The 24,456-nt window shown below is 35.9% G+C and overlaps 1 long non-coding RNA gene across 1 annotated transcript; it reads left to right on the forward strand.

Moving 5' to 3' along the window:
• Nucleotides 1-17,265: 17,265 nt before the first annotated feature.
• Nucleotides 17,266-23,767, forward strand: LOC116407637. The gene is made up of 2 exons (XR_004220466.1): nucleotides 17,266-17,712; nucleotides 22,278-23,767. It is a non-coding gene; the product is annotated as an uncharacterized LOC116407637 (long non-coding RNA).
• Nucleotides 23,768-24,456: the final 689 nt, after the last annotated feature.

Consider the following 24,456-nt stretch of genomic DNA (forward strand, 5'->3'; position numbering starts at 1 on the left):
GCCAGGTTGGAGCTGCAGAGTGCCATTGAGTCCTATGGGAGGCTTCCAAAATCATGCACAGAAGGATCAAAGTCGGAAAGGTTTTCCCGCCGTTTATGATCGTTTGGATACGATAATTTTGTGACTTTCGGATCACCCATACGATATTATTGTGACTGATACGATTTTTTCGTAAGCATTTTCGTGATATTTGTGATCGTCAGAAATTATTGTATCTGATCCGAATTTTACCCATTTCGGGATTCAAATTTGTACTTTCATGAATCTGCCCCTGGGTGTAGGATTGTATTATAGTATAGATTTGCTGCATAGAATACAGGTTAGTGTAAATGCACTGTAACAATGCAGTCCTGTTCTTTAAATGGGTCCACGTTATCACCTGGCTCATATTTTGGTTGAAACAAGGGGTAAGATAATGCAAATTAATGGTGAACCACAGAATGGAATACAATTAGGTGATATTCATTCCCTTGATTCCATGCAGCCATTTAAAGGAGAACTATACCCCCAGAGCGAAAACGTGACCAAAAGATAGTTTATATTATTTTAAGTGACCTATTAAAGAATCTAACCAAACTGGAATATATATATCAGTAAATATTGGCCTTTTACATCCTTTCCCTTGAGCCACCATTTTGTGCTGGGCTGTGTGCTCCCTCAGAGATCACCTGACAGGAAATAATGCAGCTCTAACTGTAACAGGAAGTAGTGTGGGAGCAAAAGGCAGAACTCTGTCCATTAATTGGCTGATGGGGCCTAGCATGTATGTGTGCCTTGGCTTGTTTGTGTGCACTGTGAATCCTATGATCCCAGGAGGTGGCCCTTAATTTTTAAAATGGCAATTTTCTATTTAGGATTACCCAATAGCGCATGCTACTAAAAAGTGTATTTTTATGAAATTGGTTTATTTAGTTGAAGCAGGGTTTTACATATGAGCTGGTTTAAATACTTTTTATTGAGACCTACATTGCTTGAGGGTATAGTTTTCCTTTAAAGGGGTTGTTCACCTTGAAATTAACTTCTAGTATGATGTAGAACTTGATATTCTGAGATCATTTGCAATTGGTCTTCACTTTTTATTTTCTGTGATTATTCAATTATTTAGCTTTTTGTTCAGCAGCTCTTCAGTTTGGAATTTCAGTAGCTACCTGGTTGTTAGAGTCAACTTTACCCTAGCAACCAGGCAGTGGTTTAAATGCAAGACTGGAATATGAATAGGAGAGGGGCTTAATAGAAAAATAATTAATAAAAATGTAGCAATAACAAAATTGTAGCATCACAGAGCAACAGTTGTTGACTGCTGGAGTCAGTGACCCCCCCCCCCCCCTAGTTTGAAAAAGTCAGAAGAAAAAGGCAAACAACTAAAAAACTATAAGAAATAAAAAAATGAAGACCAACTGAAAAGTTGCTAAGAATTAGCCAACTATAACATAACAAGTTAACTCAAAGGTGACCCACGCCTTTAATAAGTTTTAGTTTACCTGACCCCCCACTATCATCTGAATCAGTAAGAGTAGGCATTGCGGCTCACACTCATTCAAGCTCCAGGACTTGAGGCCTGTCATAGTGAAAGGTTTTGGGCAACAAAAAGGTGAAAGCTCTCAGAAACAACTGTGTAAATATGCTAAAACATTTCTGAAGTTTGAGGTGCTTGAAATTTTATAGCATAATGTTGGAAAATATTGAAACAATGACCTACACAGCTGAAAAAATACAGGAAAATCTCCGTTGGAATGATTCCATGCTGCAAACCCCTCAGTGTCTATGCAATGTTATAATAGGGCACACGTGTCTAATACAGAGGCCAAGGGGAGAAATGATGAATGACAAAATGCTAATCTCTGTAAAGCGAGAACACAAAAATCTCACGCAACTGAAATTAGCAACTCCCACTGTTGCTTACATTAAAGCATTTGTAATGGGCACCTTTAGGGTGTCATAAACTGCATTCTGATGGGATTGTGGGTTTGTGGGAATGATAAATGTTGGACTGTATCTGTGTGTAATTGGGCATTTATGAGCTTGGTGTCTTAAGGGACGGGACAGGTCAGCGTGCTGGAAGCAGAGCACTGAAGTCATATTGGAAAGGAGAGAAGGAGGTACAGGTGTGGGACCTGTTATCCAGAATGTTCTGGATCTGGGGTTTTTCCTGATAAGGGATCTTTCCGTAACTTAAGTCTGCTAAAGATCATTTAAATATTATATAAACCCAATAGTCTGGTTTTGCCTCCAATAAGTATTAATTATATCTTAGTTGGGATTAAGTACAAACTACTGTTTTATTATTACAGAGAAAGGGGAATCATTTTTAAAAATTAGAATTATTTGCTTATAATGGAGTCTATGGGAGATGGCTTTTCCATAATTCGGAACTTTCTGGATAATGGGTTTCCGAATAAGGGATCCCATACCTATAATAATATGGGTGTGAAAAGGCAGCTAAACAAGAGAGTTAAAGAAAGTGAGAGTAAGGAATGGCTAAAAATTAAAGGCTAAAAGAAAAAGAAGGGTTTCACAAAAATAAAGTGAGCCCAACACCCACTAAATCAAAAGTAAAATGATACCCTAGTGATGGCTGTGTTGGCAAGCTGAGATGGTATGTATTGAACACTATATTTAAATATTAAACAGCATAGGATAAACTATACATCTACACTAGGGGGCAAAAAAACTGTGACAAAATTTGCTACACATCGCCAAGCATCATTTTTTTACGTTTTTTTGCCAGAACTTACTCAAAATAATGGCGCAAAATCTGACGTTCGGACAGCAAACTTCTTCATTTATTTTACACAGTTTACACCTTTTTTTGGCGAATTTCATTTTACACAGCATAATAAATCGGGCCCTATGTGTATATGGTGGCAGTTATTGCTCCAGTTGTCATAGAGAGGTGCTGTTTTACATGTAATATGATGATTATTACTTATTATATTAATAATAAATGTCATACAAAGCCAATGGAGCCCTTGAGCACATATAAATCCCTTGGGGGCCCCATACAGCCGTGGTCTTTGAGATAGCCAGCTCTATCATTGCTGTCACTGCTGCTTTTCTATACTCTATGCTGGACCATTTCTTAGTAACCAAGTCTTTTTTTGAGATAAAAGATGACATGCCTGAGATTTTGAGCTGAAAACCAGCTTGGTAATGTGATTAATATTAACAAGAGAGAAAATACCAAATGAACTAATGAGCACTGAAAATCAGACATGTTTCAAGACATGACCCCCTATAGACAATACTGTATCTTCAATGTCTGGAATCATGGAAGAAAGTCTGAAGACTTCTATATAACCATCTGCGAGGTTGCGCGGTCATGTAGAAGACAATAGGAGCTGTTTTGGGCAAAAATGTAAACTATTTAGTCAATTCAAGTTTTTTAAATTTTTTATTCCATTTCCTTTTTAATTGAGATTTTTTTGTACATAATGTAACATTTACGTTTTTTTAGAATTTCAGGGTTAATCAAAATAGAAAAAAAAACTACAAAAATTACACAAATCCAAATTTTGATTAATAGGCCTTCATGGGTTTAATTCTGGTACATGCTAAACCAAATGTATAGGATTGTCTAAAATATATAACACATTGCCTTTATATACAACTAAATATTTTTGTTTAAATACTTTTGATTCTGACAACTGTGCCACTTCAACAACCCCATAGGGGCACATTTACTAAGCCACGAACGGGCCGAATGCGTCCGATTACGTTTTTTTCGTAATGATCGGTATTTTGCGACTTTTTCGTATTTTTAAAACTTGCGCAAAAAGTTGCGCTTTTTTCGTAGCGTTAAAACTTGCGCGAAACGTCGCACCTTTTAAGTTTTAACGCTACGAAAAAGGCGCAACTTTTTGCTCAAGTTTTAACGCTACGAAAAAATCGGCAGATTTTGCGCAACTTTCGGAATGGCTACGAAAAACTCGCGTTTTTTCGCACAAAAGTCGTAAAGACGCCGAAAAAAACGCAAAAAATACGAAAAAGTCGCAAAATGTTCGTTTTCAAATCGGAATTTTTCCAATTCGGTTCAGATTCGTGTCTTAGTAAATGTGCCCCATAGTCTCCCCTGCTTCTAGACATACCTAATCCATAGTTTGCAGATATTGTTTTACATAGAATTGTGTGCTTGGCCTATGGCACCTTTATCCTAATGCAAAATTAACTCTGAGATGTGTCTGGCACTGGGCACGTACAGGATGTGTTGCTACTTTTGTTGTTTGAATCCTTCATGACATGAATATGTTTCTTTTGCACAATTTAAACTACAAAGCATCGGTCTGGGGTGAAATGGCATTTGTTTCATTATAGATTTCTTTTTCCTGGATCTTTCTATTTGAGAAACCCTCTGTATTTCCTAAAGAAGTGCCCTCTGGCCCCATCTTCTTTTGTTCTTTTTGTCCTTTCAGGTTTGACACTTCTGACACACTGTACTTCTTTTATGCTACACAGAAATGGAATGAAGCCAGAACAAATTACAGTAAATGTATGAATGCATCTTTATTCTTTCACCTTACTGCACAACTTTAAAAATAGCAAAGCGAGCAGAATGCAATAAATAATCCTACAGACATGTAAGCTATCTATATGGCACTGGAGTATTACAAAGGTGCCCCAGCAATGACTGAGAATAAGCATTCAAATCATTTTCAGTTAGATGGAAAATGAATTAGGTATAGGAAAAACAGAGAGCTGTTCATCCGGCCATGCCCTGAAGGGCAGGACAAGAACATAAAGATTGATATGCAGTGTGCGGTTTAAAACTTATGTTACATGAATGCGCAAAGAATTGAATTGGACTGAGAAAGCTGAATATTCTATTGCAAGTCCGACTTCCTTTTTATTGTTCTCTTTTGAAATGTGCAGGTTATTAGAAATCCAATTCAAAGGTAAATGATAATTTATTATAATTATCTATGTAGTTCTACACCTTTAAAATATTCCCCTTCAGTTCTTACTCAGTATACAGTGTTTGTCCTCTACACTTATGGGTCACCCTGGCTTCTTTATAGTTCTGAGTTCCTGCACTTCTGTTCTCTGCTGATTTTTATATGAATCTGTCCCTGCAGGAATGTTTGGTCTCTGATCCCCACCCCACCCTTTCCTCTTACATAATGTACCTTGATGATGCACCCACCAATAGGTAGGCCTTAGCCAGGGCTAGCAGAGACCTGTAGGGCTGTATGTCTAGGAAGTCGAGAAGGTTAGTAAGGTCATTATCTTATGGGTAGTGCCCTTCATATGAACTCAACAATAAAGCAGATGGGTCAGACTCCTTAGAGACTCTAAAAAGAGACTACAAGCCAGGGCTCTATCTGCTTGTCAGTTAATTACTGAGGAGTCTGAGGCATTAATAATTGGAAGCCTTTGCTTACAAAAATCTCTTGTTAAAAACCTCAAACCAAAAACAGTTTAAGTGCCAATTGTATTTTATTCATGTAAAGGTGAACACATTTTAAATGATCAGCATCATCATAGTGGCCTTCTTCAGTAAGCAGCAGAGCCCATATATATTGTACTCAGGTTTCCCCCAATGCCCAAGCCATTTCCACTATTCCACGTGGTCATTTATATGCACCAGTCTGTTATATATAACATCTAAAGTTTAACATATTTAAATATGTCACATTAACTGCTTACCCTAATGCAGTTTAATATGTAGTACCACCTTGTAGATTCTTATCAGATTTACTAGACAGAAGTACCCCAACCTATGACTCCCTGCAACAAGTAGTGTCTTTGAAAAGCTGCTATACCCCCAAAGGGTCTTGAATTTTTCCTCTTTGTGGAGGCAACAAGAACCCCCATATGTAATAAAAGGCACTAATTTTTTGCCCAGTAGCAGTAACCCCTAGCAACCAATAATTTTAAACAGGTGATCAGTAAATTCTCCCTGCTCATTGGTTGCTTTAGGTCACTGCTCCTGGGCAAACTTAGTGCCTTTTATTACATATGGGGGCAAGTGATATCATACCATTACCCCTTCCCCCCAACCACAAACCCCTTGGATTCATTTAATGAAATTATAAAGTATGCAAACAAATTACCGTAGGCAAAATAACTAAAGGGTGATATAAGAAACCTCAATAACCACTGAATGAAACAATGGATATTAATGTTGTTGATGAACTTTATCTACAGCTTTGTAATTAACAAGCCCCAGAATATGGGCAGTACCCATGCAATCTATTATATACTGATGGAAATTGATCTCGCAGATGCCAAGCAGATATTTTTATGGAGACCTTTCATGGCTAATTGAAAGAAATTTCACAAAAGATGTAAGAATGTTTAGTTCAAAGAGGTAACGTTAAATCTCCCATGCAATGCCGGATAAATCTGCTAATTTATATACAATATAAGGCCATCAACATACTTTATAGGGGTCATTTAATTAACTACAATCAGCCATTTTTTGCACTTTGCACAAAGCCTTATGGTGTTACTGAATTGCCGCTGGTCTCTGTGCTCCATTTTAGAGTGCAGAGAGCTGCAGCAACCCCACGAGTCAGCAATGTATTTATGAGGAGCGAGGGAGAAGTGGCACATAAGCGTCCTCCTCCTACCCCTGCACAGCATTCAGATGCGCAAGTTAGGGAGTGGTAGGGGCTGCAGGCCACAATGGGGCCCTGCATTTATCACCTGTTTCAGGCAGTAGGGACAAGGTTTGCCTGCACCCCACAACATTTTGGTCAGTTTTTTATCCAGTGTAAGGTGCATTCTACAGCCAAACCAAGGGAGGAAGTGTTTACAGAAGGAGCACTAAGGGTGCTCTCAGGTGGCCCTCACATTTCTGTAGAGTAATTTGCAGCTAAGCTACAAGAAACTAAAATAAAACAATTCACAGACAAGGTACAATAGTAGTACATCTGCAAGTCTTATTCTAGACATAAATAGATCTTGTTTTTCTCTGCTGCATTTTTCCAGCAATGAAAAGGGCCCTAAGGCATATCTTGCCTCTGTAACCTTATACATCACTTTTCAAAAAGCTCTTCAATTTAAAAGCCATTCTAACCCTTTTGTGAATATTTTTATGGCTGGTTAATATTGTTTGACAATCAAAAGCAACACCTATATGACTGCAGGCCACTTTATTATCCTCCTTGTTCCACAAACAGAAGACCATAACATAATGCTAAGATGCTGCATTTGAAAAAGTGATAAGGTAAATCAGATCAGTAAAAAGAAATGTGTTTGCAATGAAACCTAAGAACCCAAGACAAATTGGTGCAATTCAATTGTGGCATAATAGAATGAAATGACAAAGGGAAACTGGATTTGCACATAATGTCATATTTCAAGGCTCAAGCTATACACTTTTGATTTTCAATAAATGTCTAAATCCCCTACAAAAATATCCACTGTTCAGAATGACGTACAAGCAAATTTTAGCATCAAATTTTAGGTGTTTTTTTTAAAAGAAAATCCAAAATTCAATGTTGTGGGTGAAGTATATGTCACTAGAATGCATAAAGTTCAATACGCAATTTCCTTACACCATTGAAATCATCATTCTAATGTTTTTAAAGAATTTTCTTTTTCTTACTATTCTCTAATAGTGATGAGCGAAACGACATAAAAATTTGCAAAAAGGCAAAAAATCCGCAAAACGCGCTTGTCAAGCGACTTTTTTAAAATGAGTGCGCCTATTTTGCTGCAGCCATGCCTATTTTGCCGTGACCATGCCCAATTTGATGCTGTCATGACTTTTTTTGATACACACCGAATTCTTCCGCTGCAAATTTTCATGGAAGTTTCGCCAATGGTGAAATATGGAAAAATTTGTTCATCACTATTCTCTAACCATGAATCCGTTCTTTTCCCTCAAACCCTTCTTTTTCCTTTTCATTCCAAAAGGGGTTTCCAGTTTCCTGACACACAACCTTAACCTACTTGCTCTCACCATCACCCGAATCCTATTTATGGTGCCTTATTTTATTTAAGATAACTTATAATATAATGCTAGGCAACAACATTTACATTTTGCATACTTTACATTTTTGCATGATTTATGTGGCTGTCTGTCAAAAAGATCACCACAGCAATTATTAAAGGTCAATTTATTGGCATGAAATGGTATTCTTTGATGTTATATATATATGTGTATAAAGAGAGAGGAACATTTCTGCCACTAATTAATTTTTAATTGCATTGCTCAGCTTGAAATATGTCTCAGACATTTGCAAAGCAGAATTTATTATTGCTTGTAAGATGTTTGTTATTAATATGCTACTAAAATATAAACATTGTGGGTGTTTTGTCTCCTTGAGCAAAAGTTACAAAACACTGAGGCTGCCCTCCTCTGAAGCCTTGATGAGTTCATGCCCTTGATACTCCTCTCCTTATTCCGGCAGAAAATAGGCAATAATAGTACCCATCACTGCAAAAACAGGAAGATTAGACTGGAAATACTTGTGTGTGATATTAGCCTAATATAGGGTTAGCACCCACCAGTCTGAAGGACTGCCTCTGCCAAAACTGGTTGCTCATTTTTCTAAATTTGGAAAACCGGGCATGACTTTCCTAAGTTGATGCAGCTATCGGCAAATTGGCCATAGCTCTGCCCTGTGACTTCACTATCCTGCTCCATGATGTCCTCTACTTGTCACAGCTACAAAATGCCAAAAAATAACCCTGCCATAACAATACTGAGAATTGTCTCTGCTAAAACACATGTAGAGACATTTATCAGTACAGATATAGGACCCATTATCCAGAATGCTCAGGACCAAGGGTATTCCGGATAAGGGGTCTTTCCATAATTTGGATCTCCATACCTTGTCTACTAAAAAATTAATAAAACATTAATTAAACCCAAAAGTATTGTTTTGCCTCCAATAAGGATTATTTATATCTCAGTTGGGATCAATTACAAGGTACTGTTTTATTAATACAGAGAAAAAGGAAATCAGTTTTAAAATTCTGAATTATTTGATTAAAATGGAGTCTATGGGAGACAGGCTTTCCATAATTCGGAGCTTTCAGGATAATGGGTTTCCGGATAAGGGATCCCATATCTGTATTGTCTATTTTGTAGCCACGACCAGTAGTTAGCCACAAGTAGCTCCATGTGTCATTGCCCTTATAGTTTAATACAAGAGGATGAATGACATTCATGCTGAGAGAGAATATGCAAAGGTCCTTTTTTAGGTGACAAGCACTGGCCTTTTTATTAAAGGCTGTTTTAAAAGAACTGGAAACCTGACTAGAAAAGCCAACTTGAGAAAACCCAGATACTGAGTTGCATATGCTAAGTTAACCTTTTTATTTTCTAAAGTAGATGGGGCAGTTAGACTTGTAACTGACCTGGAGAAGATTTCTTAAGAATATATTTACCCACATGTATACAAGGGAAGCCCATAAATAGCCTGAAACTTCAGTCACCCTGCAACCCTGCTTCTGCTCAGATCTGCATAAAAAAGGACAATTTTGAAACAACCCATTCAGGCCTGTGGTATAACTTATTTTCTAATACCCAATATTTAATGCAAACACGGGGCAACAATGAAGCCCTTACATCATTAAGCCAACAATAGAACTAAATTTGAGATCAACATTCATCCGGTAGACCTCTATTTGGTCAACAACGAGCTAGGAGAAAACAACATGAAATACGGAATAAAAACACCCAAGCTGTATAACCAAGAGTGTAGTATTAACATATTACTAATAGTCAAGGGACTATTTAAAAATTGTTTCCCATCCCCACGTGTCTTGCATTCACATTTAATCTTTATAAATAATACAACCTTTTTATTATTTCTAATGAAGTTTTTGGTGTGTTTACTTTACTTTACTGTTCTTACTATGATACAGATGAAAATGAATATGATTGTAATGCTGGGTGTCATATTAAAGACTGACTAATGTGTATTTGTGACAGATCAGTGAAGGGAAATGTGGTTCTGCTGTTTCTTTTGTCAGTGGAACTTGAATTAAAAGCAAAACAAGAAGCATAGACATGCCCAAAATGAAGTCCAATGAAATAATATTACATAGAGAAGACAAAGAGATAGCAAAAATTGAAACCAAATGACAAATGATGTCAGAAGCCAGTCCAAAAAAAAGCCATCTGTTTTGATGTAACAATAGCTAATTATTACCAAGGTTGCCTTGCGTGCCACTCATTACTTCAGCTGGGCATCTGTGCCCCGACCGTCACCTAAATAGTCTGGAGATTAGAAATCACCCCAGCACCTGCAGAACTGGTAATGAACACACAGAATGGCTTTCCCTAAGGGCATCTCTGTGCGAGTAAATCTAACGTGTCTGTTTGTTGTGAAGGGTTTGATGGAAACACACCAAAGAAATCGTAACCTCATGACATTAAATTATGAAGTATATGTGACTGCAAGAGGTTGCAATATACTGAGTTCAAGTAGAGATAAATCTAACATACGCTACATTTTATATCACCAGACAAACGTATCATTTTCAAACAAAATTTAAACTCATTATATTTTACAATATATTTATAAAGGAAATAATATACCCCCTATTGTAAAATATAAGGATATTATAAGTCACTGAGGACATTTTTATGACCATATAAAAACACAAGGCCAAAGGCTTAGTGCTTTTGGAACCATGGAACTCCATTGTGACTCTTATGGGCTTATTTATCAATTTTCGCGTTTGTGAATTCCAGTTTGTTTTTCTAAATCCAATGCTCGCTAATTTATTAATCTGGTAAACTCGTTCAAATAAAAAAACTAAAATACGTCAAAACAATTTTAGTGCAATAAACTCAAATCAGGAGATTCATGCCTCTTGTGTAATACTGTATATATATAAACATAATAGACAAGAGCCATGAATATCCTGTAAATTATATCCTTATAAACAGTGCTGATGTAATCAGCAATAATTGTCATTTCTGTCACATGACTCACTGGATCTTGCGTTCTATAATACACCTTAGGGGCGTATTTATTATGCTGTGTAAAACTAATTCGCTGAAAATACGGAGTAAAAAGCTGTGTAAAATAAATGGAAAAGAACGCTGTCTAAATGCCGGATATTACACCATTATTTTCCATAAGTTCCGGTGGAAGAAAAAACGCGTAAAAAAATTACGCTGATTTTACACCGTTTTTACACGGCGAAGCCTGGCGATGTGTAGCAGATTTTCTCGCCTTTTTTAACACAGCATAATAAATATGCCCCTTAGAGTTCCATGACCTGTATAAAAGCCTGTGTCCTTGTGGTTTTATATGGTCATGGAACTCCTCAGTCACTTATAATATCCTTATATTTTATAAATGGGGGTGCATCATTCACTATATATATATATAGACAATGCTTGGGAATTTGAGAGGTGAATGAATCACATTGGGAGTAGGTTAAAAGCATGTGATTGGATTTGACTTTTGGAAGAGTTTGCACTGTTTTAAGTTGAATGTTTAAATAGACGTTGTAAGAATCAAAAGGAGACTGCTTCTTGATAACCATTATTGAGTTATACACTAGAACATTTTTATCTTATTTGGGCATGAATTACTAGCATTTATAATACATATATTTATGTATATTAAGCAATTTCATGACCATAACATTAAGTGAAGACAAAGGAAAAAGGGGCAGGTGATTCCCAGGTCACTTGTCCCTTTAGAACAAATGCTGCCAGAACCAAAGTGTTTAGAATGGGACAGACACCAGTCATTTTTGTCACTGCTATAGGGGTATAGGGTTTCCCTGTCTCCAGGGCATATGTACTGCACTTTCTCCTGACTTATTGAGGTTATAAAAAGAAATCACACCTAAAAACACATCTGGTTGTACTGCTTTGGCATATTATAAATATCCATATTAAAGTATTTATAGAGAGTTAGCTGTGGACTTTTTCTGACTTTTCTTCCTTAAATCTGAGGATGATACAAGTTTGGGAGTCTATTTATAGCATACTATATCTTACTACATGTTTTTTTCCTTTTGCACAATGGTGGAAACATGGGTGTAACCGGTAGAGCTGTGTTGTCTCATATGTGTGCCATATTGCACCCATCAGGATGCATGGAATGTAAAGTATAATCATTCTCACATGTCTCCATCAGCATATATATATATATTTATCTTCTATATATTTCTGCAATTTAAAATTATTCTGATTTTTATGGTGTAGTTTTATTAGTAAATTACACTGTTTACATAGCAAATAATTAATTCTACTGTTTAAAATTTTATTCTTGAACCAACAATTTTTTTTTCATAGTTGTAATATTGGTGTGTAGGCGCCATCGCACTGCATTGTGCCTGAGTCTGAGCTTTCAGAAGGAGCCAGCACTTCACAATGCAACTGCTTTTAGATAAGATATTAGGGCCGATTCACTAAAGTGCAATAAAACATGCGCTATTTATAGGGGCTGATTTACTTACCCACGAACGGGTCGAATGGAGTCCGATTGCGTTTTTTTCGTAATGATCGGTATTTTGCGATTTTTTCGTATGTTTTGCGATATTTTCGGATTCTTTACGAATTTTTCGTTACCAATACGATTTTTGCGTAAAAACGCGAGTTTTCCTATCCATTACGAAAGTTGCGTAAAAAGTTGCGCATTTTTCGTAGCGTTAAAACTTACGCGAAAAGTTGCGCATTTTTCGTAGCGTTAAGTTTTAACGCTACGAAAAATGCGCAACTTTTCGCGTAAGTTTTAACGCTACGAAAAATGCGCAACTTTTTACGCAACTTTCGTAATGGATACGAAAAACTCGCGTTTTTACGCAAAAATCGTATTGGTAACGAAAAATTCGTACAGAATCCGAAAAAATCGCAAAACATACGAAAAAGTCGCAAAATGTTCGTTTTCAAGTCGGAACTTTTCCAATTCGGGTCGGATTCGTGGGTTAGCAAATCAGCCCCATAGTGTGCGTTAAAATTTTTATTGTGTCTTAATTTTCGCAACTTTTCGTACGATTCACTATAAGCATACTTGCACTATTTCACGCGTGATATTGCGTGCGTTATTTAACTCGCGAAGACTATTTTCAAGTGGTATTTGACGGTACATGCGCTAAATAACGCACGTGTATAGTCGCCGGATATAAATAGTAACTTATAAATAGCGTATATAAATTGTCGCCGCATATAAATAGTGTATAGAAATAGTAGCCACATATAAATGGTAGCATATAAATAGTAGATGCTTATAAATAGTAGCCACTAGTGATGAGCAAATGTATTCTGGTTATCTTTGGTGAAAAATTAGCAAATCTTTCGAAAAATCCACGAAACGGCAAAAATGTTGTGTGGGCAAAAAAATTGTTGCCCGCGACTATTATTTTTTGACTCCTGTGTCAATTTTTGGACGTGCGGTGAATTTTTGCGTGTCGAATTTTTTCATGCGTTTTGCAATTGGCAGATTGTTTTCCGAAACGCATGAAAAAATTCGCAGTGGAAAAATTCGCCGCACGTCCAAAAATTCAATGCGAATCCATGCCTGGTGAAACATTTCATCACTTGTAGCCGCATATAAATAGTTGTGCAAATGAACGCACACCATGTTAGCCATACACGCCAATACTTGCGGAAAATTACTGTATTAAAAATTACCATTTCCCTGCAAACTGGCGGCTGCGTTACTCTAGGGGAAACACAGACTTGAATAAGTTACACTGCAAAGTCCATATTTTATTGCCAAAAGCTCATTTACTGTACTTTTCTATAATTATTATACCTAGTAATGTATTTTGTGCGACTAAATATTTACCGCTATAGTACTGTATATTTTGGCAACTAAATATTTACCGCTATAGTACAGTATATTTTGGCGACTAAATATTCACCGCTATAGTACTGTATATTAGTAGCGAAATTCCATACATGCCAAGACTTTAGTAAAATTGAGTAAAAAGACACATACTTGAATAAACAACACTGTAAGTCCATATTTTATTGGCAAAAACTCATTTACTGTACTTTTCTATAATTTATCGCCTGCCTGTATTAGGTGTTAATTTTCTCATAGCCTAAGGCGATATTTAGCGCACCTAAGTGATTGTGAATCATGTGATCGTATTCTTTTCAGCGCGGAAATTAACGCATGCGTTAAAACTAGTGCATGCGGTCGCGCAAAAAATAACGCATGCGATATGGCGACTTAACACACGCGATAATACTATGGTGAATCGCACGCTAATTATTGCGACTACTTTAACGCAAAAAAGCGTGCGATAAAATTTATTGCACTTTAGTGAATCAGCCCCTATGTCTAGTACAACATCAAATTTCAAAATTAAACATAAAAATAATGTTTTTTTGAAAAAATGGATTTCAATACAGGATCCTGCTGGAAAAATATTTTCCCCCATAGTAAAGCAACAACTTGGCTTATATTATGCTCAGAAACAGAGTGTTTTCTTTTTTTTAAAAAAAAAAAAAAAGATTTGCTAAAATTTAATTTAACATTGTACCATTTTATGGCACTTTAAATCCTCGTCACATTAATGTTACACATATAGGGCCCGATTCACTAAAGTGCGATAAAACGTGCGCTATTTATAGCATGCGTTAAAATTTTTATCGCGCCTTAATTTTCGCGACTTTTCGCACGATTCACTTTAAGCATACTTGCGCTATTTTACGCACAGTATTTCATGCGATATTTTTGTCACGATAAATGGCGTGCTGCGACAGTTGCCAGCATAAAACTGGCGACATTTTGCCCTGGGCGAGCACAGAGTGCTAGAGAGGTGCTGTATAAATGTTTATTTGCAAAAAAAAAAAAACCAAAAACCAATAAAAATATAAGTAAGAAAAAAAAAAAAGTGCTAGAGTTATCACACTCGGCAGAAAATACGCTACGTACTAATTTTGAAAGATCCCCGAAACGGCAAAAATGTTGTGCGGGCAAAAAAATTGTTGCCCGCAACTATTATTTTTTGAAGCCTGTGTCAATTTTTGGACGTGCGGGGAATTTTTGCATGGCGAATTTTTTTATGCGTTATGCCGTTGGCGGATTGTTTTGCAAAACGCATGAAAAAATTTGCTGCGGAAAAATTCGCTGCACGTCCAAAAATTCGCTGCGAATCCATGCCTGGCGAAACATTTCATCACTTGTAGCCGCATATAAATAGTCACGCAAATGAACACACGCCATGTTAGCCATACACGCCAATACTTTCGTAAAATTACTGTATTAAAAATGACCATTTCCCTGCAAACTGGCGGCTGCGTCACTCTAGGGGAAACGTGAATAAATAACACTGCAAAGTCCATATTTTATTGGCAAAAGCTCATTTACCGTACTTTTCTATAATTATTATACCTAGTAATGTATTTTGTGCGACTAAATATTTACCACTATTGTACTGTATATTATCGCGACAACATATTCACCGCTATAGTACTGTATATTTTGGCGACAAGATATTTACCGCTATAGTACTGTATATTTTGGTGACAAGATATTCACCGCTATAGTACTGTATATTTTGGCGACAACATATTCACCGCTATAGTACTGTATATTTTGGCGACAACATATTCACCGCTATAGTACTGTATATTTTGGCGACAAGATATTCACCGCTATAGTACTGTATATTTTGGCGACAACATATTCACCTCTATAGTACTGTATATTAGTAGCGAAATTCCATACATGCCAAGACTTTAGTAAAATTGAGTAAAAAGACACATACTTGAATAAATAACACTGAAAGTCCATATTTTATTGGCAAAAACTCATTTACTGTACTTTTCTATAATTTTTCGCCTGCCTGTAGTAGGTGTTAATTTTCGCATAGCCGAATGCGATATTTAGCGCGCCTAAGTGATAGTGAATCATGCGATCATATACTTTTGAGCGCGGAAATTAACGCATGTGTTAAAACTAGCGCGAAAAATACTGCATGCGAAAATGGCGACTTAACGCACGCGATAATACTATGGTGAATCGCGCGCTAATTATCGCAACAAATTTAACGCAAAAAAGCATGCGATAATTTTTAGCGCACTTTAGTGAATCAGGCCCATAATGTGATATCAGATTACTTGTCTATGTTTTTAATTTGAAAACGACTTTTTATATATGAATTATTATTATACACTTTTATATATAAATTATATATACATTTGAATCTATTTTAAAGTAAACTGCAGTTGATTTCTACATCTGACAGTTCATTTATTGTTGTTGAGCCTATTCATAAACACAAGTAAATGTATAACAGAATTGCTATTTACATTTTTAAATTCTATACCATATTTTGCTGTGTAAATTCTTATGAGTGTGTGTGTATAGATAGATAGGAACATATTTATATGTGGCCTCACAAGTGGGGAGAAAAATGTTGGTTCTTATGCATTATTTATAAATATGGACCATCATATGGACCTTTAAAATAAGGAATAGAATCAAATAGAGACAAAAGGGAAGCAATATTTTACATGCGTTGAATGTTGTCAGTTTAATATGGGCGTTAGTAAATTTACTATGTTAGATTGTAAGCTCTTCAGGGCAGGGTTCTCCTTTCTCTTGTCTCTTATTTTTTAATGGAAGTGTACTTTGTATTTTTTTGTGTTTATTATTGTAATTACCCTTGTTTGCTCTATTAATTTATTGTTCTGCTGTGCAGCGCTGTGTGCATACATAGCACTATATAAATAAATAAATATATACATGCATACACATTTTATAGGTGTAAAATTACCATTGGGATATTATAAGCAGGCCCTAGTTGTGTGCATTTTATCATAGGGCAATGCCATTCTCTTTGTGGGTAACCACAAATGTCAACATAAACAGCAGGACCCCAAGCCAATAGTTAAGGGGCTTTTCCTCTCCTATAATTTACAGTAATAATGCTCGTGTGAGCACTCTTGCTATTTTCTGTTACCCAGAAAGTTCCGAATTACAGAAAGGCCATCTCCCATAGACTCTATTATAAGCAAATAATTCTATTTTTTTTTTTTTAAATGATTTCCTTTTTCTCTGTAATAATAAAACAGTAACTTGTACTTGATCCCAACTAAGATATACAGTAATTAATCCTTATTGAAGGCAAGACAATACTATTGGGTTTATTCAATATTTGAATGATTTTTGCTGACTTAACGTATGGAGATCCAAATTACAGAAAGATCCCTTATCCAGAAAACCCCAGGTCCCAAGCATTTTGGATATGGGACCGGTATAAAGAATGTTTAACATTGAGCTTTTGTCATTCTATATGGTTCCTAACTGAATTAAACAGCGGGGGGGCGCTCAGGTTACATTTCATGAGATTAGCATTGTAAAACCAGCTTTCTGGATAATAGGTTTCCAGGCAATAGATTCCATACCTGTCCCAGTTTTGTTTATACCAACCCTATGTTCTCTAACACTGATATAACTCAGCTAAACATGGCACACTTCAAATTCCACAGATGTGTGTTGAAAGAAATTGAGCCATATAACGTATATAGCATGAAATAAATCTGCTGTTCGCCAAGGTTTCTATTTAAGAACAAGTTATTATGGTAACCCAGTGCCATAGGACTGTGTTGATTACAAGGGGGTGTGAGACATTCTTAGTCTGCCAAGACGCACAGTTATACTGATATCTGAAGGTCAAAAATGTGTGAAGTGCTGCAGCGTGATGAAAAGCAAATATTAATCAAACACTACTCTTGTTTTACCAGGGAACATTACATATTTGTGCATAGCTGACATTTGTTGCTGATGAAGGAATCTACGTGAAGATATAATAACATACTGATTGGAAAAAATAATTGTGAGTAATATGTTTAACATCTTTACTGGTATTCCTGGACTCAGTACAATATACAGTAGCTTATATACTGAAGATATTCTCACTCATCACTATTAACAAACCCACTGGACTAGTATATTATTTTTCATTTCTGTTAAGAAGCATTACCAGTGGAATACAGACATTTTATACAACGTATTAAAGCATCACTTAACCTTGATCAATTACTGTACCTACAGCAGGTGATGGAAGATTTTGCCCAGTATTTTTGCTTTTTATCAGTCTCCCTAACTATACTTTAACATAGGTTCTATGTATCTCTTGAAGATTTTTTCTAGTTCTAGCCTGCTGTGTGACTATTGAGCTATCTTCTTACTAACATATACTGTATGTCTAGTCTTTGTGCCTTGGATCTCGGCTGAGTGTATCTTCAGTGTGCTCACCCTGCTTCCTTGTTCCACTTCCTTTCATGTGCTTATTGTGGTATATTTGATCCCCCGTCCCATTCTTATTTAACTTGGCTTTACTTTTATTCGCTCATCTGCATTTCCTAGCTTTGCTTGCTGCTGTGCGACTTCTGATATTTTTTCTCTTGCTTTGATTCTTTATACTGCTGTGTATGAAATAAAACTTTTGCTTCCATTTTGTTCTGTTTCCTGTTTTACTCCCTAAAGCTCCAGCCACTACCATCTCTGCCCCATTTCAATGTTCTATGTTTCACAAGCTAATGATCACTGCAAACCAAGCCCAATATCCTTTCTATATAGACCGCTGTTCTGTCTTTTTTCAGCAACAACCTCACACTGCTGTCCCCTTGTTCTGTTCTAACATAGTCTGTTGCTGGTTCAGTTACTGTGCTATTCCGATATGGTCTTTTGATAAGGAAACAAGGGATCCATTTCAAAGTAAGGAAATCATGCTTTCTGCAAAGTGTTTGGTAACCAGACTTGTCATTTGTTTAATAGATGAATGTAAAGTCAGAGCCATATATCTCACCATGTAGGCAGACTTGATATAGTTAGAGCTCATTATCACATAATATTGAAGTAAAGAAGTCTAAGTTGCATGAATTGCAGAGCAGCAGATCAGTAAGCAGTAAGATGATGGTGCTTTGGAGTAAAAGAGTCCAAAATTTCCTTTATTAGTCCTACATCTCAGACCTGCTCCCATATCCCATATCTCTAATAAGAGAGTCTATATGCATGGCTCATAATTCTTTATTTCTTTGTTATGCTACTAAACCTTGGTGTCCGGATGCAGTCCCAGGACAACTAGAGCCAATTTATTGTTTTTAATGCCCACCAGTTCTTACCTATTTAAACCAAATGTACTGTTTTGCATTATGTCTTATCACCATACATATCAAATTAATATATTTAATAATTTAATATTTATATTAATAGGGTCCCTGCACAATTATATAACAACCAATCAGCTGCATTGGTAATTCTTATTTATTATTCTTATTATGTGCAAACTGTTTGAAGCTGTGGAAGGGATGGTTCCTTGGAAATCTATTAAGAAGAAACTGTTCATGGTTTTAACCATTCAGTATTCTTCTTACCCAAAAGTACTCTAGCAGACATGAGGCTGCTGCTATTTGCTTTTGTTAAATACCAAAGTTCAATTTCTTTTTATATTAGGGGGTAAATGTTAATTTAGGAAATATATGTCAATAATAGAATATTGTATGCAGTATAATGTGTAGGGTAGATAGACATTGAATATTGGCACAATGTTTATTGATCATGACTTAAAGCAAAGCTGGCACACAGATGTGAATCAACCTGTGCTTTATTCTGCAGTAGAATTTAAAGAGGTGCCGTCCCCTCCTAATGCTGTGACCCAGCTTAGGAGAAAAGAGATGCCTGTGTGTATCATTATTTATTGATCTTACCTACAATGAGTTAATTAGGGCTTAGGAAAAAAGCTTCTGATATCCGTATATATTATATATATGTTGTAATTGTAGTGTCTGCTTAGGTAAGCATGAAAGCATTAGCGAATCTGAGTGTTATGCTGTATTGGTCCTTGACTATTCTCACTATTCAACCAATTGAAAAAACATATTTTATAGAAAAACATTAGCTTAATTGTGAGCCCTTAAAATACTTAATGCCTTTCCCATTAAAAAGAAAAGCATTTACTGCCACAAGCTAAAGTAAAATGGATTTTATTGTACTGATTGCAAATGCTGTCAGAAAGACACCAAATAAGTACAATGGAGCCATTTTCAAAGGAAACTGGATGGGGGAAAAAAAAACATTTTAAGATCAAGCAGAGAGTTTACTGATATATTCCCAACGCACTCTCAGATAACTGACTTGCACGAGAAAGCATTGCTAGCGTCGCCTATGTTCCTTTTCAATTAGATAAGGCTGAAGGACATCATCTTTGTTTGATCACAAAGGCCAGCCTAGTGGTGTCCATATTCTCATTGTAAGGCTTAGGAACACTCTGAGGTCAGACTACATTAAAGTATTTCTTGCTTAAATTGTATCTGCTCCGCAGCTGTATTAGTGATTAAAGAAAAAGCCATGAACTGTATAATAGGCATACATGGGCAAAATGCAAACCATTTATTGACATTATGTTATCAATTTTTGTTGTTGAAGCTGCAACATTCAAGAAACATGGTGTTGCTATATATATATATATATACAGTATATATATTCTGCGGTATGATTCTCCGGTTACAAATGTTACTTTTCACTAAGCTGTGCAACTAGCGAGTCTATTATAATGCATGCCAGATTTAAGCCAATAACCTGGGTCATATTTGTTTTAATCGAAACCAACTGTATAAATCCGATTGTCATGAATGTTCTCCTTGGCGTTAATCATACGTGAAATACTTGTCAACCATGTAAAATGTTAGAATGATTTGTCATAAGAGTAAAAGGGTAATGGGCAGAATGTAAACTATGATATATAGTTATAGTAATCACAGATGATTAACATTAGCCTTAAATTATCTCATTACACAGTGCCCATAATGGCTGTAGGTTCATCCATTTCAACACAGTTCTTAAAAAACAGACAAGCAACATTAATGCTACTTTAGATTAATGCTTCTGTACGTTTCATAGCCACAGTACCTACATAGACACTGGGCCTCATCTACTGTTAGCAGGTGCAGTGCTGTGCCCAAGTGTTCTTGCAGTTAGCCCCAATGCATCCTTTGTGCCTATTAATATAAATAAGGTGAATGGAATGCTAAGCAGCCATGTACTTGACTCCTACAATTCATCAGGTATAAATGAAGGTCTCTCTTTGCACATTTTTAATGCTAATTTTAATTGACTGCAACCATTTGACACAAATGAGGGGGCCCAATGGATGGCCAAATGTGTATACCTATGGTACAACTTGCAACTTGTAAGCCACATCGTGCCTCTATATTGAATAATCAGTGCACAGCTCCTACTGTGAGTGTCTATAATATTCCCCTTTTGATTTTTCTTTTTGTGTATTTTTGGGAAAGAGCACCATAATTATATAGGAAATCCCTAGAAATTAACCTTGCCAGTTAACAACAATGTTCTAACCTTGTAATGCCTCTAAAATACATCTAATGGGTCTAAAAAATGCAACTCTTCCCTAGAAAAAATCATTTGCAGGGATAATCATTCTTTCAGTGTCTCTCTTACAATGGACCATCATCATCTCCCTTACCACTTTCTGTTGGGGTTCCCAAAGGCTCTGTCCTGGGCCCCTTGAAACTGATGAGACTCAAATCCGTCTCTCCTCTCCTGATCTCAACATAGAGCTCTTAACTTATTAATTAATATAAAAATACATAAATACATAAGAACAAAAATAAAAAACAGGTTCTATACTGTGATCTCCACAAAGTGAAGATACCATAATAGCCACCCAATTTGGGCAACTAGAAACTCAGCAGCTTTATAACAGATGAATTGATCAACCAATCGATTCAATAAATAATATTTAATAATAATAGTAGAATTTTGCTTAAAAACATGGCCTCAATACATACAGTTACTTGGCTGTTAACCTTTTTGTTGTTGATGTGCAAGGATTTGTTCTACCTTTACTGTTATATATTTACAGTATAGGACCTGTCATCCAGAATGCACAGGACCTAAGGTTTTCCATATAAGGGGTCTTTATTTGCATGTCCATACATTAACTCTACAAAAAATAATTTAAAAATTACTTTAAACCAAAAAGATTGTTTTGCCTCAAATAATGATTCATTATATGTTAGTTTAGATAAAGTACAAGGTACTGTTTTATTATTAAAGAGAAAAAGGAAATAATTTTTAAAAATATTAATTATTTCATTAAAATTAAGTCGTTGAATAATGAATCCTACACCTGTATTGGTCCTTTAACCTCCATACCAGTCTTCAAGGTGAAATTCTCCAATAAATGAAATCAAAATTAATTAGCTGTATTCTGGCTTTACAGTTATTCACCTTTTAATGACCATTTAATCCTACATGTACTTCCATTGTGCAAGTGCCCAGCTTATAATGTTCTCATACCTTTTATTTTCTTAATTAATAAAATGTGGATAAAGATAAAATAACTGATTGTTAATTATATGTAATGTATTCCAGATTCTGTCCAGATATGGCTGAAAGTGAACATCTAATGGCAAGAAATATCTCTCTCTTCCCAGAGAAACTCTGGAGAGCGCTGCTCACAGTGTGAAGACTAATTGGCAAGCATCGCACAGGCAGCTGTACAAATTACACTTTTTACTTCTTCCATGTGTACTCATATCCACATATGGCACAGGGACCTCCCGATTCCCTCTTTCCATTAGCCAGATTTGGTTTGCAAATATAATGTGTTGGCTCTAGTGTTCCATTGCTTCCTTTTGGTGACATCTGCCTAATCAAGACCCAAGTGTATGCGACTGATGATGTGCCCAAGTAGCAGGGATAAGATTTGGGAGATTTTCAAAACAGAGGAAATAAATATAAATACAACAATATAGTTGAAAGTTTATGCTAAGTCTACAATACCCCATGCCCAAGATTTTTGGTTTAAGTTCTGTTTGCAGTACATAATTTGGTTAGGCAGCCCTACAGTACTTCATAAAAGCCTGCAAGAGAATTCTAGCACTTGCCACAAAAGCACAGTAGCTTTCCCCACATTTTAGCCTTTGGTCTTCCTTCACTTGAAATCCTTTGACTGAATTAATCAGTAATCCTAATAAATATATTTTTTATCTCAATCAATGTACAGCAACACACACACAAGATAACACACAGTGGCTTATTTCATACTTACACATTTAGGGGCCTATTTATTATGCTGTGTAAAAAAAATTTGCTCAAAAAACAGTGTAAAAAGTTGCATAAAATAAATGGTGAATTTTGCCATTCGAACGCCAAGTTTGACACTGTTATTTTCTATAAGTTCCGGTGGAAAAAAAAATGCACTTAATATGTAACTGTAGCTAACAGTAAGATGATCAGAATTTAAAACCATTCCAATAATAATAGTAATTATAACAACTCATTGTAGTTTGAAATGAAAATCCAGACTTAATTTCTTCCTGCCATCCTCATTTTTATCGTGTCCATCGTATATCAATATTTCATGCTTTTTCAGCTCATATTGCTTATTCCCCTTAGCTCTTCTATATTACCTATTGCCCCCTGTGTCCTTCTCTCATGTTGTTTATGGCCCCTGCTGACCCTCCCTGCTGTTTTTGTCTGCTGTCTGTCTTTTGCTACTATGTGCCATAGTTTCCCCAGCTCATTTCCAGTTCTCCCCTGATAATAGATTTTCATTTTACCTATTAAGTGGACCAACTGGTGATCTTTGTGTGCCCTTAACAGAATTTCCTTAGAAACTCTAAGCCTTTCATTGTTTATGCCTCCCCTGTTGTTATAGTTGATTGATTTTCTTACTCTGTCAGAAAAGAACATTCAGCAGTGTTCCATCCAACACATTTAAATATAACTATATTGTACAGTAATAATGTGTAAAACCTTACAGGGATAGTAAATTTTTATAAACATTTATAGATGATTCGAGTCTGCTCAGCATCTACAACCAAACATGATCTTTTTGTTTAGGAATCTATTTCATCCTATAGGTATGTAGCCATGATGATTATTTATCTTTAAGTTTTAAACCATTTCATGCTAATCAGCATATCTGATACATCTAATGCAAAGTGGAAGCAGAATACCCTGATCCAGCATGTCAGTTTCCACTTCTTTATATAACTGGCATCAGAAGATGTGAAGCACATATACTGTTCTTTCAACATGTACAGTGTAACTATGTATTATAGCAAACATGTTTATAAGTTTCACTACTATAAGAAGCATATTTATTATAATGTATTCTAAATCTGCTGTTAATACTTTACCCGTAAAGTGCACTTTTTGGTCTCTTATGATTTCTATACCAGACCCATTACCAGACCCCTTTTTAGTTCTTAGATTGAATGTCTGTGTAATGTATATGTTGTTCTGTATCTCTGCATGAAGTTGTTGGTTCAATTGATTCTTAGTAGCAAACTTTTATGAAACAGTCAATAAATACCATAGTAGATATGCCTATAAAGATTTTCATTCATCCAGCTCATGGTATATCTAGTATAAATAAATCTAAAGCAACTGGACTTGTTAAGTAATCATTGAAGACGTTTCACTACTCATCCGAGCAGCTTCTTCAGTTCAACTGACTGGTATGGGAAGTCCTCAGCATACCTGTATATACTCTTCCACTAATCCAATCACAATGGCATTTTGTAACTCTTCAGAATGGTGACAT

The sequence above is a fragment of the Xenopus tropicalis genome, chromosome 1 (genome assembly GCF_000004195.4).
Source record: "Xenopus tropicalis strain Nigerian chromosome 1, UCB_Xtro_10.0, whole genome shotgun sequence".
Taxonomy (NCBI): Eukaryota; Metazoa; Chordata; class Amphibia; order Anura; family Pipidae; genus Xenopus; species Xenopus tropicalis.